Below are 15,658 nucleotides of genomic sequence, written 5' to 3' on the forward strand. Positions count from 1 at the left end.
CCACTCTCCCTGATTTCAAACTATACTATAAAGCTATTCTATTCAAAATAGTATGGCAGTTGTCATAAAAACAGACAGATCAATAGAACATAATTGAGAGCCCAGAAATAACCCACACATACATGGACAATTAATTACTACAAAGGACCCAAGAACATAGAATGGAGAAAGGACAGTCCTTTAAGTTTGGTCTAGTGATGTGTTTGTGAATCTGATACCAAAGGCAATCGAAACAAAAGCAAAATGAACAGATGGAATTACATCAAACTTAAAAACTTCTGTGCAGAGAAGAAATCCATCATCAAAACAAAAAGGCAATGCACCTAATGGGAGAAGACATTCATACATCATGTAGCCAATAAGTGGTTAATATCCAAAATATGTAAAGAATACATACAACTCAACAATAAAAAAAAGCAACTTAATTAAAACATGGGCAGAGGATCTGAATAGGCATGTTTCCAAAGAAGACATACAGATGGCCAACAGGAACATGAAAAAATGTTCAATATCACCAAATATTAGAGGAATGCAAATAAAAACCACAATAAAATATCACCTCATACTTATTAGAATGGCTATTACTTAAAGACAAGAAATAACAAGTATTAGGATATCAAAAAAGGGGAACTGTTTTTCCCTGTTGGTAAGAATGCAAATTGTTGCAGCCATTTTGGAAAATAGTATGGAGATTTCTTAAAAAATAAGGCTAGGTCTACCATATGATCCACCTGTTGCACTTCTAGATACTTACCTGAAGAATATGAAAACACTACTTTGAAAATATATATGCATCCATGTTAATTGCAGCATTGTTTACATTAGCCAAGATTAACAACCTAAACGTCCATCAGTGGATGAATGGATAAATAAAATGTTTTATACACAACACAACATACACACACACACACACACACACACACACGAATATTACTCATCCATAAAGAACAAAATCTTGCCATTTGCAATAACAGGGATGCACAATGAGGGTACTATGCTAAGTGAAATAAGTCAGAGAAAGACAAACACCATATGATTTCACTCACATGGAATCTTAAAAAACAAAAATGAACAAAAACAAAACAATACCAAAACAAATTAATAAATACAAAGAACAGATTGATGCTTCCTGGAGAGAAAGCAAATTAGGGTTGGGTGGAATGGGTTAAGAGTGTTAATTGTATTGTGATGGATTGTAACTAGACTTTTGGTGGCAATCACTTTGTAATATATGCACATGTTAGATTATAATGTTTTGTATCTGAAACTTATATAATGATATATATTAATTTTACCTCAAAAAAATTAAGCCAGGCCTATTTGTTTTCTAGTTCTAGCATTGACAATTGCAAGATGACATGAATTCTTTATGGATTTTTTAAAAGTACATATTATGTGTTTTCTCACTGTCAAGTTTAACTGTCTTATGAGTAAGGGTGTTACAAATGCTAATTTTTTAAATGGAAAAAATGACTAATTCTCCCAAGTAAAAATAACAATAAAAGGAAATTGGCTGAAATTTCTTTTAAACATGTGAAGGAATCACATTTAGCTTTGCTTAAAGACTATTAGTTTCTGTTTATGGAATTTTAGAAAGTCTAAGCTTCTTTAACAGAAAACAGTCTTTTACAAAAGTATCTAATCCTATCCTAGTGTTGGTTGCTAGGAGAACATTTAATGCAAATTAATCAGTAAACATCTAGCAGCCAGTTACCTGAGGAGAAGGGGAGTGGGAGAGACTTAGAAGCTGGCCAGCAGGGAAACTGCTGATGGGAAAATGGCTGTCAAGGGTTTTTTATGCACACCAGCAGCACCACACTGTGATATGAATTTTTTTCTCTATCATTCTTCTAGGTAAGGAAGGAAAAGAAAACAAGAAACATTGGAAGGATAAATGGGGTCTTTCCTGTGAAGGTGAGCTTTTTTTTGTTGAACTTTGGTAAAATGGCAAAAGAGAGATTAAGAATTAATAACAAACGAAGATTAGTGAGAATAGGTAGCATACCTAATATACTACCTCAATATTTGCATTTAAATTTTTCTCTGCATCATGTATCCTATTTGAAAATAATGTTTCTATAAAGTACAACAACAATAAGATACTCTGAGTATGAAAAAATGTTTTTCTCTACCCTAAAATTTCATCTGGGACAAAATCCTACAATATTTTAGAAAGAATTAAGGATAAATACTTAGCTAATTTAAAATGAAATTATGCTTTAAAATGTCAACAGAACGAGAAATGAATTTGTTTTCTAAAAATTTTAATGGAATTTAGGTATATCCCACAGTGAGATTAGACCATTGATTGGCATTTATAACTGTGGAAGCAAAGTGTCAGTGCTGGTAGAACTGAAGACGTTTACACACTGGGAAATAGTTACCTTTGTTTACTGGACCTGGATTAATTCCTAAATGTGAGTTCTTTCAGCTTTTTGTTTTATTTTTACTATTGAAGAAAACCAAAAAGTGAAATTCAATTTATAGAATTTCATTTTGTAATAAATTTAGGAGAACATGGATGCCTTATCTTTAGAAATGAGTATTATGGAAATATATAAGCACAGAAATATGCTACAATATCTACAAAGGAAATAAAAGAATAAAAACTTGTGTATTAATTATACATAAGTCCATTCAAATAGGTTTTTAAAATAGGAACAAATTTGATGTGGTTAGTTTATTATTTTTGTACTGAAAATAAATATTTTTAATTTTTCTGTAATAAAGAAGTTAACTTTACATAACTTCTTTTTTAAGTGATTTCTACATAGACGTATTAGAGTTATGCCATAAATTGAATCATAATCTGAAGTTAAAAATCATGAAGGGAATTAAAATTAAAAACATATCTCTTTGAGGTTAGATCATAGATCTAAGATCTAAGCTGTTGATTAAAATTATTTATTTTCTCTTTTATATAAAACTCATATATCCAGTAAGTTTAATTTTCTGCTCAATTTTAAATTATCTGGCAATAACTTATATAGAATATTATTTTGCTTCTTATAGTCTTTCCTGTGTAGGGCTCAGGATAAGTAAATGTACCAATATAAAGAACACAAAAAAATATTACTAACATTGCTTACAAGGTGCAATGAACCTAAAGTAAGAGATGAGCCCCTGACCTCAAAGAGATTACTATCTGCCTTCAGAGTTCAAATTAAAACAAAAACAAGAAACAATAAATGAAGATGATATATTTTTAGTATGGAGTATTTTCTAGAGAACTTGGAAACAAGAGTATTTGGCAAATTCTGTAGGAACCAGAGCAAGCTCCACAGTGGGGAAGAATTTGAGTGGAAGGTGAAAAACAAGGAGGAAGTGGAGGTGGTGGTAGCGGCTTTGGGTTATAATATGATTTGAATTTAAGTATTGAATAAGCAACTGATACCAACTTATTTGCCCTTGCAAATAATACCACAAATGTATTTTTTGCAAATGGTATTGAACGTATTCATTTTGGGGTGTAATCACATAGCATATACTTTCATAGAGGTCTACACAAGACAAATTAACTAGGTAATTATTGTTTGTGATTAATAAAAATATAATTTTGATATGTTAAAAATACAGTAATTTTATATATAGCAAGGTCCAGGGTTATGGAAGTGTTATCTACACAAATGGTTGGGAACAAAAGGTAGTTTAATTAAGGGATTTTTTTCATAATACTTTATTGAATAGCTATTTACCTGAATTGATTTTTTTAAAATAAACAATGTTATTATTATTGTTTCAAACACCGGTATGAAAAGATATAGAAAATTGTAAAAGTATAACATCTAACAAAAATATTGAATTAAAATTCTACAATACTCACATATTAATCTGTTGAAGATATAATAAATCTACATGTAAAATGTACATGGACCATTGATCATAATTATTCTTTTTCTATGAAAATGGCAGATCAAATTCTCTTATATCTGATCATATGAAAGAGGCCCATATTGAGTGGTTGTAATTTGACTATAGTAGTAATTGCTTATATAAATGCCATCCCTCTGAATGTTTATAATGACCATATAAAGCTAATCTTTATTTTACAACAAACCTTCCTCCTGAATGCTGGCACTGGCCCAACCTTTCCAAACCTAATATCCCCTATATTTACTCCTCCTCAAGTGTATCTTCTAGTGGTCAGTGACATCATATTTTAGAACGGTGTACAAGACAGGTTCCTGGAAATCAGGCTTGATGATCATCTCTGAGAGCCATTTGATTTCCAGTTTATTTTACATATATTTTTATAGCATTTGCATTATTGTTCGTGATTTGAAGCCTTGGATGATTAATTTTGCATGTCAGTTTGACCAGTCCAAGGGGTGTCCAGACATTTGGCCAGTTTCTCTGGGTGTGTTTGTGAGGGTTTTGGGGAAGAAATAAACAATTGAATCAGTAGACTGAATGAAACAGATTTCTCTCCATAAATTTGATGGGCTCCATCTAATCAACTGGAAGCCTAATTAGAACCGATCATCTCAAGAGTAAGAGGGAATTCTTCCTGCCTGGCTGCCTTCAAACTGACACTGGGTTTTTCTTCCCTTTGGACTCAAACTGAAACATTGGCTCTTCCTGGGTTTCAAGCATACTGTCCTTTGGACTAGAATTATACCATTGGCTCTCTTGGATCTTCAACTTGTCAACTGTAGATTATATCCTATTGGTTCTGTTTCTCTGGAGATCTGGAGAACTTTGACTAATACAAAGCCCTTGGCACTTTTCATCTGAATTTTGAGGTACTTTCTTAATTGCTCTCCAGTTTCACACTCTTCCCATATTTCTTCCATATACCTGCTATAATTATATTTTTCAGATGCAAATCTCTGTAGGCTGTTCTTTTGCTTAAAATTCTTCCTAGCCTCCTCATCCATTTTAGGACAAAGCACAACTACTAACATATCAAATAGAGTACCTCAATGATCTAGGCCAGCCTCGTTGGCCCTAGGTTTTTCCCTTCTTCCAGGAAAATTGAAAAAGTTCCAGTTTTCTGAATCTAGATTTTTGAGCTGATGTATCTTTGTATGTGATACTTGCTCTTCCTGTACTGTCACTTCTCTCACTCACTCACTGTCCACTTGTCTAATTCTTATCCTTCCTTAACACTGGCTCCTGTTTTGTTTTTTTCCTGAAGCTTCCTCTAAGTTCCTTCTTCTCCTATCTGGTTGACTTTCTCTTTTATAGGATGGGGTTGTAATAGTTGGCTTTTCTCACCCATATTTCAGAATAAATGATAAGATTCTTGAAGAAAGGTATCGTATCAAATTACTGTAAAACCTTGGTTTGTGAGCATAATTCATTCCAGAAATATGCTTGTAATCCAAAGCACTTGTGTATCAAAGTGAATTTTAAGAACCATTGGCTCAGTTGTGATCATGTAACATTTGGCAACACATACTACTTGTATTGGAAGACATTGCTCATTTATCAAGTTAAAATTTATTAGAAATGTTTTCTTGTCTTGTGGAAAACTCACAAAAAGTTACTCGCAATCCAAGATTTTACTCTATTTTATTCAGTGCCTTGCACAGAACAGAACACATGGTAGGTTTTCACAAAAGTTTTGCTGAATAAGTGAATGAATGAACACTATCTATAGTAATTAAATATATTTATCTCTTTTAATTTTATCTATTTTGAGAGAGAGAGAGAGAGAGAGAGAATGAGAACACAAGCAGGGGAGGAGCAGAGAGCAAAGAAAACAGAGAATCCCAAGCAGGCTCGGCACTATCAGCATAGAGCCCAACGCAGGGCTGAAACCCATGAACTGTGAAATCATGACCTGAGCCAAAATCAAGACTCTGATACCTAACCTACTGAGCCACCCAGGCACTACTAAATTTATTTTTAATGCACACTTTATATTTAGCATAGAAAAGTCATTTCAGAAATTTATCTAATTCTGAATTTAGTTCTGTTTATATTTTTATATTCTTTATTTACCCGGCCAGATCCACCCTGCTCTGTGCCTCAAGGAGCTAACATTTATGAATTTTGTTAATGGGAACTCCTGCTCTCTGGCCTAAGATTGTGTTCAACTCATAGTAAATAATAAGCAAAAGATTGGAGGGTGAAAGTTGAGGAAGGTTGGGATTTTATTCCCAAGGCAGTGGTAGCAGCTTGAACCCTCCAAAACATGGCAGTATGGTTCATCCTTGAACAATGTGGGGATTAGGGACATCAGACGCTCTGTGCAGTGAAAAAATCCATGTGTAACTTTAGACTCCTCTAAAACTTAACTACTTATACCCAGCTGTTGATTGGCAGCCTTAATGATAACATAAACATCAATTAAAACATACTTTATATGTTATATGGATTTTATACTGTATTCTTACAATGTCTAACTTTTCCTTAATTTTTTTTGCATATTTCTAGGCTATGTAGTCCATTTGTGACTTTTTTCAAATTATTGCACACCACCAAAATTTTTACCAATATGAAATCCAAGGGGGCCTGGGTGGCGCAGTCGGTTAAGTGTCCGACTTCAGCCAGGTCACGATCTCGCGGTCCGTGAGTTCGAGCCCCGCGTCGGGCTCTGGGCTGATGGCTCAGAGCCTGGAGCCTGTTTCCGATTCTGTGTCTCCCTCTCTCTCTGCCCCTCCCCCATTCATGCTCTGTCTCTCTCTGTCCCAAAAATAAATAAACATTGGGAAAAAAAAAAAAAAGAGCCCATTAAAAAAAAAAAAAAAAGAAATCCACATATAAGTAGGCTAAAGGGGATGAGCCATGTTATTCAAGGAACAACTGTAGATACATTCCTCTCCCAAAGCTCTCTGTGCTTCTCTCCCTGGGGTCTAGTATCCTTGCCCTTCAGGCTAGGAGTGGCAGCAACTCCCCACTATAGCTTGAGAGTACTTTACCTTCTATTGCTAGTTTCAGTTAAACTTGTCCATCACATCTGTGAACTTTTTTTTAAGTTTATTTATTTTGAGACAGAGACAGCATGGTTGGGGAAAGGACAGAGAGAGTGGGAGATTGAGAGAGAAAGAGAGAGAGAGTATCTATCCCCTGATGTGGGACTCAAAGTCATGAACTGTGAGATTACGACCTGAGTGGAAATCCAGAGTCAGAGGCTCAACCAACTGAGCCACCCAGGCACCCCTTAAACTTTTCTTAATTACACTGTTGGGCAATGTCACCAACTTCCTGCCAGGAGTATGGCTGATGCAATGTAGAGCCTTCTTCTCCCCTGGAATCCATTTTAAGCATCCACATGATATCATAATAGCTTTACCGATTAGGTCATATATTGAGCTCATCAAATACATTAAATGTACAAGTAAGTATACAGTAGGCTAAGCCATATTATGATGAGAAATCTAGTATTACTTTTCAAAGGTGACTAAAAGTATCTTATAGTTTAAAATTGTTTTTAATTTAAAAGATGGTTTCAAATGCATTTTCTCATTTCAATATCTATTTATAAATATCTTACTGGATGGTAAACAGTAGACATACTGCATATATATATTGTATTTATTTCTTTATTTTTATTAGAGAGAGAGAGAGCAAGTGAGCGAGCAAGAGCTAGTGGGGGAGAGGGGCAGAGGGAGAGAGAGAGAATGTTAAGCAGGCTTCATACTCAGTGTGGAGCTTGACGCGGGACTTGATCTCATAACTCTGGGATCATGACCGAAGCCAAAATCAAGAGTCAACGCTCAACCCACTGAGCCATACATGTGCCCCAAATATATAGTTTTTAAGAGGTCATTTCAATTTTATTAAAATTTTAAAATAATTTAAATTAAAATTGTATCCTTGTTAAAAATAATCATTTTCATCAGTGCTACTAGGAATTTAATATTACCCCAACTCAGTAATCAGTAAAAATAACAATTATGGCCCAAGTCTCCTTTGTACCTAAGTGATTTCCTTGTAGTACCTCAGGAAGTCAGGGAGTAAGTTAATTCAAGACTGCCTGGAGATCTCACAAGCACCGTTGGGTATGCTCTACTCATGCTATTTTTACTGCACTAAATGTAATCCTTGGGAAAATAGTGTCCCGTTGAGTACTACAGATGTGTAGAAGCCCACTTGGTCCAAAAAGCATCACCAGATGTGTTCTGTAGACACTGCATTGTAGTGTCTGTCACCAGGGAACAACTCTAGAGTTTTTCATTGTCTTCCCAGGAAGAAAAGGAATAAATGCTACCTTGTTCCTTCAGCCTTGTTATTCTCCTTAATGTCTAACTCCAGGAAATCACTGAAGTGCCTAGGGTGGTCTGGTCCATGATGTTATTTATTGGTGGTTTGACACCACTTTATTCTGCCCTTCTGTCATTTTGTTAAAAAGTATAAATATGGTGTATATGGGCTTTAGAAAGGGTGGAGGGGATGGGTATGCTTTCATGATTGAACACATTTGAAAAAGAAGAAACTTTGTCTCTGGGAAGTTCACGCAAACAAACTAGTACAGGCTTCAAGGCTCTGATTCCAGAGGTCAAATTATCTTACGCATTTAAGGTGAAAGGACTGATTAGGTTGTCCCTGAGAGCTGCTATTCCCCAAAGCTACAGTCAGAAGATTTAAAATTCCAGATGCTTCTGCAGAAACAAATGAATTTTTTGAGAGCTTCTTCAGCTTTATATTATGTATATAGAGTGCACTTGAAAATACACCTGAATAGATTCTTCATTTTTTTTAATGCAGTGCCTTGCATACCTTTGGTAGGATACCTGATAGACACTCTTTTTAAGCATGTCTATTAAATTTGATAAAAGTACAGATAGAGATTGGTTTCTGGACTGTATCAATGTATACAGTGCTTTTGTTGCATATCTCACTCTGTGTCCATATTAAAGGAACAGAATGGAAATAGTAGAACACAAAGAGAATTTAATTCATAAACTTTGTCCCTTGTTAACTTCAAATCTAGATTGAGACTCTCTATTGTCCTGAAAGGTCCCAGACACAAAATCAAGTTTAATGACTGAATTTTCCCACAGGTCCTGTTAATTCCACAAGGAAAACTTGCTGTGTGTACTTGGTAACAATTTCTGCAACTATATAAGCATTTCAGTTCTTATTTCCATTTGAACAACTGATTAATCATTTAAGCAAATTGTATTATTGACAATGGATTCTATATCTTGTAATCAGACCCAAACTAAAATTGCCTCAAAGGAAAGAGTGAGCCGTGGAGGCAGAACCCCAAGGGTGTTTCAGATCACTAATAGTCAGAGGTGATATTCAAGTATTTGCTGACATTTCCTGCTCCGAACCTCAGTAGTATTAGTACCTCCTGCCTGATTATTATTTCTGGAATCAGTGGAAATTTCTAACAGAGATAACTAAATCCTAATTAAGTTAAAGAACCTCAGGGAATGGAAAGAAACCTGATGAGTGGGAAAGATACAACAAGCGGGCAACAGTAAGTCAAGACCAGTTATTGTATTTGCCAAGATATTTGCTATGGCAAGTGATGAAAGCACTCAAAAGCACAATATAGGGATAAAAACAAAACAAACAAAAAAGAATGAAGTAATATAAGGCAAAGTATATATAAAGTTTAAGTGCAATACAAGCTAAGAAAGGAAGCAAACATCAATCATATTTCCAATTTCTAAAATTATTCCAAGACCTTCAGTTTATTTTGAAGCCTTATTCAGGATAGATTGGTTATCATCTGAGAAAGAAGGGATTTTCCATGCATTTTCATTACCCTAATGTTTATAGCAGAATATCGTGCCAGAACCTTAGTGATTAGTAAATGCTGAAAAGACAGAGGGTAAGTACAGGTATAATACTAACAGACAAAGCCAAGACCCTTTGAGGATATAAAACCCAGAATTCAAAGATCCTCTTTAGATTGTCATGGATATGAAGGTGAGTGTTCAGGCAACGGAATCTGTGTTTCCAGGGGATTCTGAGCAGACTGAAGCAGAAACCAAGTACAGCGCATTTCCTGAGTGGACAGAAGAGTCAGGCAAGTTGGCAAAACCTTCAACAAGGGATTGGAGTAAGGAAAGGTAAAAGCAAGGGATTGTCCTCAGGTTGATATGGGTTGGGATGGATAGAAGATGAGGATTTGGCTGACATTCTTGTGAGGTTTTTTTGTTTGTTTAAGAGATAGCAGATAGTGAAATTGATCACAATCACCCTACTTCTAGTTGGCCAGGATCAGCTAGAAGTGGCTTTTGTAACTGAGTTCCAGTTAGCCAGTGTTTGGAGATCTTCAGTAACTGATTCTGAGTGTGTCTTCCAAAAGAGCAAATACGTTTATATAGGGCACTTCTTCCTCAAAAGGAAAAATTAAATAATACCATTTAAACATCATTAGAAGACACCAAGAAAAAATTCCATTTTCACATCAAATCATGCACAGTTCTAGATGCTGGTATCTACTCCTTCACCAGACTTCTGCTGGTAAATGTCCCTTCCATAGGGTCTATTCACCAATGTCCATTGGTGGTTATGTCTGTAATCCTCACTGTAGGCCTCTCTTAACAAACTTAACTACTACCCTCAACTGACTGGCCCATCAGTCCCCTAGTCCAACATCATGCCTATAACTCTCTTCAGAAATGGTCTTTTGACAGAGAGGAGTTTGGAAATTTCCCTCCCAGTGTGGTTAGGGAATAGAGTGTAAAGATGATGCTATAGCATATGAAATTTGTTAGTTCCAGATACTCTTACAGGTTTTTTGAATGGAGGAATTATCTCTGGGAATTACAGTGTGTGCTAGGCACACTCTTTGAGTCTTAGAGTGAAACTCACTCTTCTTTAATATTGTTTTAAAGACTTGCTTCGTCAGACTAGAAGTACAAATGCCTCATTACTCAGGGCAAGTTCCCCCTAGCCCAGGTGTCTTACTAACTGTCCTCATAAGCAGGTGGATTGCTCTTTTCAAATGCTTGTTTTCCTTATATGAAGTTATGGGACATTGTACTAAATAAGAAATGAAAACTTCTTTTGCTACAAGATATGACTCTGTTTCTTGGAACTTACAAGGAAAGTCATTTCTCTTAGTATTTCAACCTATTTACTTTTTTAAATTATGGCACCTTGCAAAGAATTCTTATGATAATGTCTGTTTTAATATCATGTAACTAACAGTTCACATTTCCTAAATCATCTAGACTAGAGGTTGGCAAAAATTTTCTGTAAAGGGCCAGGGAGGAAATTTGGGGGGCATTGAGTCGTAAGGCATATATACTTTGTGGCAACTACTGATTTGTGCCTTTGTAGTTTGAAAGCATCCAAAGACTATATGAAAAAGAATAGTGTGGCTGTGTTCCAAAAAACTTTTATGTACAAAAACAGACTGTGGTTCAGATTTAGTCGATGAACCATTCTATGCATACTACTAATCTAGAAGATAATACAAAATTCTGGCCTTAAAGAAGGAATTCACTATCCTTTGCCTACCAAATTCTAGCCAGGAGTAATGTTACCTCCCCATGATTTAATGCTTAAGTGAGCATAAAATAAAACTCAGTAATGATATTGCTTTCTTTCATTCCAACCTGACAATTTCTAAAAGTAGGAGAGGAGAAAAATGAACTTTTAGTAATTTATTTCTTATTGTTTTGATGTGTTTGTTTCTATGCAATTTTATATAAGAAAAATATATTCATGGTATAAAATGGTTTGGCTAATTAGGAATATTAGTAGGTAACAGTTCCTGAGATATATAAAACTAGCTAGATATTTTTTGATTCAGCAGTTACATTCATTAAGTAAATCAGTGGTGTAGGACAGATACAACATTTGATAGATCCAACTCTTATAGAAGAAAAAGGTTGTTTTTTTTTAAACTGTGCATTACACAGTGTCACATTATATAAAGTTATTGCTACATCAGGTGACATAGTAGAAACTGATATTACATGACCTGATGCAAATTCTAATGGAAAATTTGGAGCATACAAATGGATTAAACACCCTTGAAAATCAGGTAGAGTATAATTCCAAAGGATTTCAGGTCATTCAGAAATGCTATTACCTCCCAGCTAAGAAATGTAGACTGTTTTGTTAGTGATCACACTGAAGCATGAAATTGGGGAGGAAGACTATTAATGGGTCAGTTAAAGTAAGAAGTCAGAAATATTATTTTAAGGTGGAATGTTGTGACAAATATGTGGCAAAATGTAAAATTACCTCTCAGAAAAACCCGTGTTTATTTTCAGTCACTATTTATGGTATGGAAAATGTATTATGACTGGAAAATCTCACTTGAAAAGTTCTTAGCCTAAAAATCTCACAAACCTTTTCAGAGTAAGACTATCATTGTCCATACATGCTACCAAATTCTTCTTGGAAAGCAATTTATATGTCAGATAAAATGTATACCTTTTTCTAAAATAGCATTTTATAGTGTTTTAAAAACAGGTTTTCATTTTTCTGAAGATTATAAAACTCCTTAAGAATATAGAGGGATGAGTCAACACATACGTTAAGGCAGGAATACTTTGCAAACACTACTTAATAAATGTTTATTATCTTGCAAACTCTCTGCTAAGAAGATAGTCTTAATTGTAGTAGGTTGTTGTCCATCAGAAGAATTAAGCTCTTAAAAAAAATCCTTTGAACACAAACTGTCAGATTACTTAATTGAAGCCATTCTTTTTAATTTCCTTTAAGAAAAGTATTGCTTGATTCTTCTTACCTCTTCAGGTTTTTTTTTTAAGTAAAAGGATCATTATTTGGTATGTAAAATGAAATATCAGGCAAACAGAGCCAATAATAATTGAACACTTAGTTCGTGTATCTTATATGAATGACCATATGTATTAGAATTGTTTTTCATAAAAGGTATGTACTGTGGGAATTAGAAACTTCTAAATTTTAAAGCATAATGCATAGAAATGGTAAAAAAAATAGTATAATTTAAAAAGTCTTTGCTATGAAAATTTAAGAATTCTGATGATATTGGAAGAAATTCATTTAGCAAGCAAACAGTTAATTTTGGCCAGATTCTTTATTCACCACATTTTGGGCACAAACCCTTTGTGTCATCACTAGTAAGTAACAATACTCTGTACTTTGAAGGCATGGAGCATGCTTTTTTCACCTTTTTATTCGATTCTGCTGCCTGCTCACCTAAATACCACAGCCTCTTCACTGATGTCTTTTCAAGTATTGTGGTTGTACAATAAATGTATGATTGTAGTAAACAAACCAAACCTGCACGTAAGGCTTTCTCCAGGGACAATGCCATGAAATTATTTCATAAGGATTGCTTTTAGGTCTTTAATTATCAAATTCACTCACTTGCTAAATAATACTACACGGAAGTAATGTCATCACAGGGCCAGTCTGGTGTACTTTAAATGCCTGAATGAAAACTGTTATGGAGTATCCCTATTTTGAATTCTTAATATACTTAAAATAATTGTTTGATTTGTACCTGTTTATCTCTCAACTTGAATAGTATATTATATTTAAAATGTTTTTGTACTCTAAATATTAAATACATTTCTTTAAAAAGCACATAATGTATTTACCAAATGCTACAAAATTTAAATACATTTTGTTTGGAATGAGTACCTAGTATTCAAAATCATAATTGAAATATATAGAGTCCTTATATTTCAAAATATTAACCTTTCACTGAATTGATTAAAAGCATATAATATGACTTTGAAGTATTTTGAAAACCTGACTACTGAAAATCAAATTATTTTTGTTGTTTAGTAATGTGAAACAGTTACTCCATTTTTCAAAGACTATGATTATCCTGTGCACCCTGCCCATGAATAGATTTAGTAGAAACCATAAGCTGAAAAGAAGAATCATTAATAAAAAAGAATCAAAAACAAAGGAAAGTAGGTGGGTTAATTGTGGAAAATATGATTTATGCATCTATTTAGGCTACCAGGGGAATACAGAAGGGAATTTGAAAGATTTTAAAATCTAAACCCAAATTTACAAAATTCAGATGAGAAGAATTCTTTTCAGAGTATGTTGAACATTTATTAAATATTATTTTTATTCAGATGCAGACTTGGTGATGGACAATAAGCAGTTATTAAGTTTTTTCTAAAAAGGTAGCTTGAATATCTTGCCTAAACCCTCTTACAATGACAGTTGCCAAGAATCAAGCCAAGAAAATGTGATCACAAAGCCAAGGTACACAAGTTTAAACACACCAAGTTGAAAAAGTACTCAGGGCACAAAATGAGGTGTTTTCAGTATGATACCTGTACATTTTTAACTGGCATGTTGTGTAACACTTTAAAAAATTGTTCTTGTTAAGCTCATAAATACTATTTATAGTTAATTGTATTTATGAGCAGAAACTTTGGCCTTTAAAGTTTCTACCTTTGATTTGGATGTATTTTTTCCTTTTTTAAATGTTTTTAATGGTTTTTCTTTTTTTAAATGTTTTTAATGTTTAATTTTTGAGAGAGAGAGAGAAACTGAGTGTGAGCAGGGGAGGGACAGAGAGAGAGGGAGACACAGAATCCAAAGCAGGCTCCAGGCTCTGAGCTGTCAGCACAGAGCTTGACACAGGGCTCGAACTCATGAACCAAGAGATCATGACCTGAGCCAAAGTCACACACTTAACTGACTGAGCCACTCAGGCGTCCCTGGATTTAATTTTTTTCTTTGTGGTCAGTTATCTGATTGGTTCCTTTAAGTAGTCTATGGATGTATGAATACTTTATGGATATTCCTTTAATCTATTTAATCATTTTATTTATTATATAATACAATTACTCTAGGACCTTACTTAATTTTAACTAGGTCTGTCTGATTTCAAAATATAGTCTTCCTAATATGCATATCTGATTATGTTCTGCTTCCTTTTGAGTTCTTTCGTGGCCTCCCATGCCAACAGAATAAAATCTAAACCACTCTGTATGACAGAAAAAGCCCTTCATCCCCTTCATTTCTTTCAACCCCCACTGTGCCTTCACATCTAATATACTATCAGCTGATCCATTTTGGAAAGTCTTATAGTTCTTTGAATTTGTCATGATCTCTAACATGTCTGTAACTTTCTGTGCTTTCCCTCGATCTTTATAAGTCCCTTTCCTGAGTATATCTGGCTAACTTAGAGTCATTATTCATAACTCATTTTTAGTAATAATTTCTGGTTATTCTTCAGTGTGTTTATTTACTTTGTAAATGTGCTGTTCAGTAGAGTAGCCACTAGCTAGAGGTGGCTATTTAAGTTTAAACTAATGAAAATTAAGTAAAATTTGAAAATTCATTCCCTCAGTAGTGTTGTTCACATTTCAAGAACTTGTTATCCACATATGTATGACTGGTTGCTACCACATTGGACAGCAGGGATGTAAAATATTTTGATCCTCATTAAAAGTTCTGTGGAATAGCACTGTCTTAAAATCTTAATCACCGGGGCACCTGGGTGGCTCAGTCGGTTAAGCGTCCGACTTCAGCTCAGGTCACGATCTCGCGGTCCGCAAGTTCAAGCCCCACGTCGGGCTCTGGGCTGATGGCTCAGAGCCTGGAGTCTGCTTCCGATTCTGTGTCTCCCTCTCTCTCTGCCCCTCCCCCGTTCATGCTGTGTCTCTCTCTGTCTCAAAAATAAATAAACGTTAAAAAAAATTAAAAAAATCTTAATCATCAAATTGTACACAGTAATCTTTTTTATTTCTCTGTTTCTCAATCTGGAGCTCCTTAAAAGCAAGTAACCTAGACTATTGGTCTTTATGGCACATAGTAGGATTGCAGTAATTTTTTG

General features: G+C 34.5%; 1 long non-coding RNA gene across 2 annotated transcripts in view; it reads left to right on the forward strand.

Moving 5' to 3' along the window:
- Positions 1–1,825: 1,825 nt before the first annotated feature.
- The window catches only part of LOC123608760, a 279,816-nt gene continuing 265,983 nt past the window's right edge, over positions 1,826–15,658 (forward strand). For both annotated transcript variants that reach the window (XR_006717427.1, XR_006717426.1), the window contains exon 1: positions 1,826–1,914. This is a non-coding gene — a long non-coding RNA (uncharacterized LOC123608760). The remainder of the gene's footprint in view (positions 1,915–15,658) is intronic.

The sequence above is a fragment of the Leopardus geoffroyi genome, chromosome B2 (genome assembly GCF_018350155.1).
Source record: "Leopardus geoffroyi isolate Oge1 chromosome B2, O.geoffroyi_Oge1_pat1.0, whole genome shotgun sequence".
In the NCBI taxonomy this organism is placed as follows: domain Eukaryota; kingdom Metazoa; phylum Chordata; class Mammalia; order Carnivora; family Felidae; genus Leopardus; species Leopardus geoffroyi.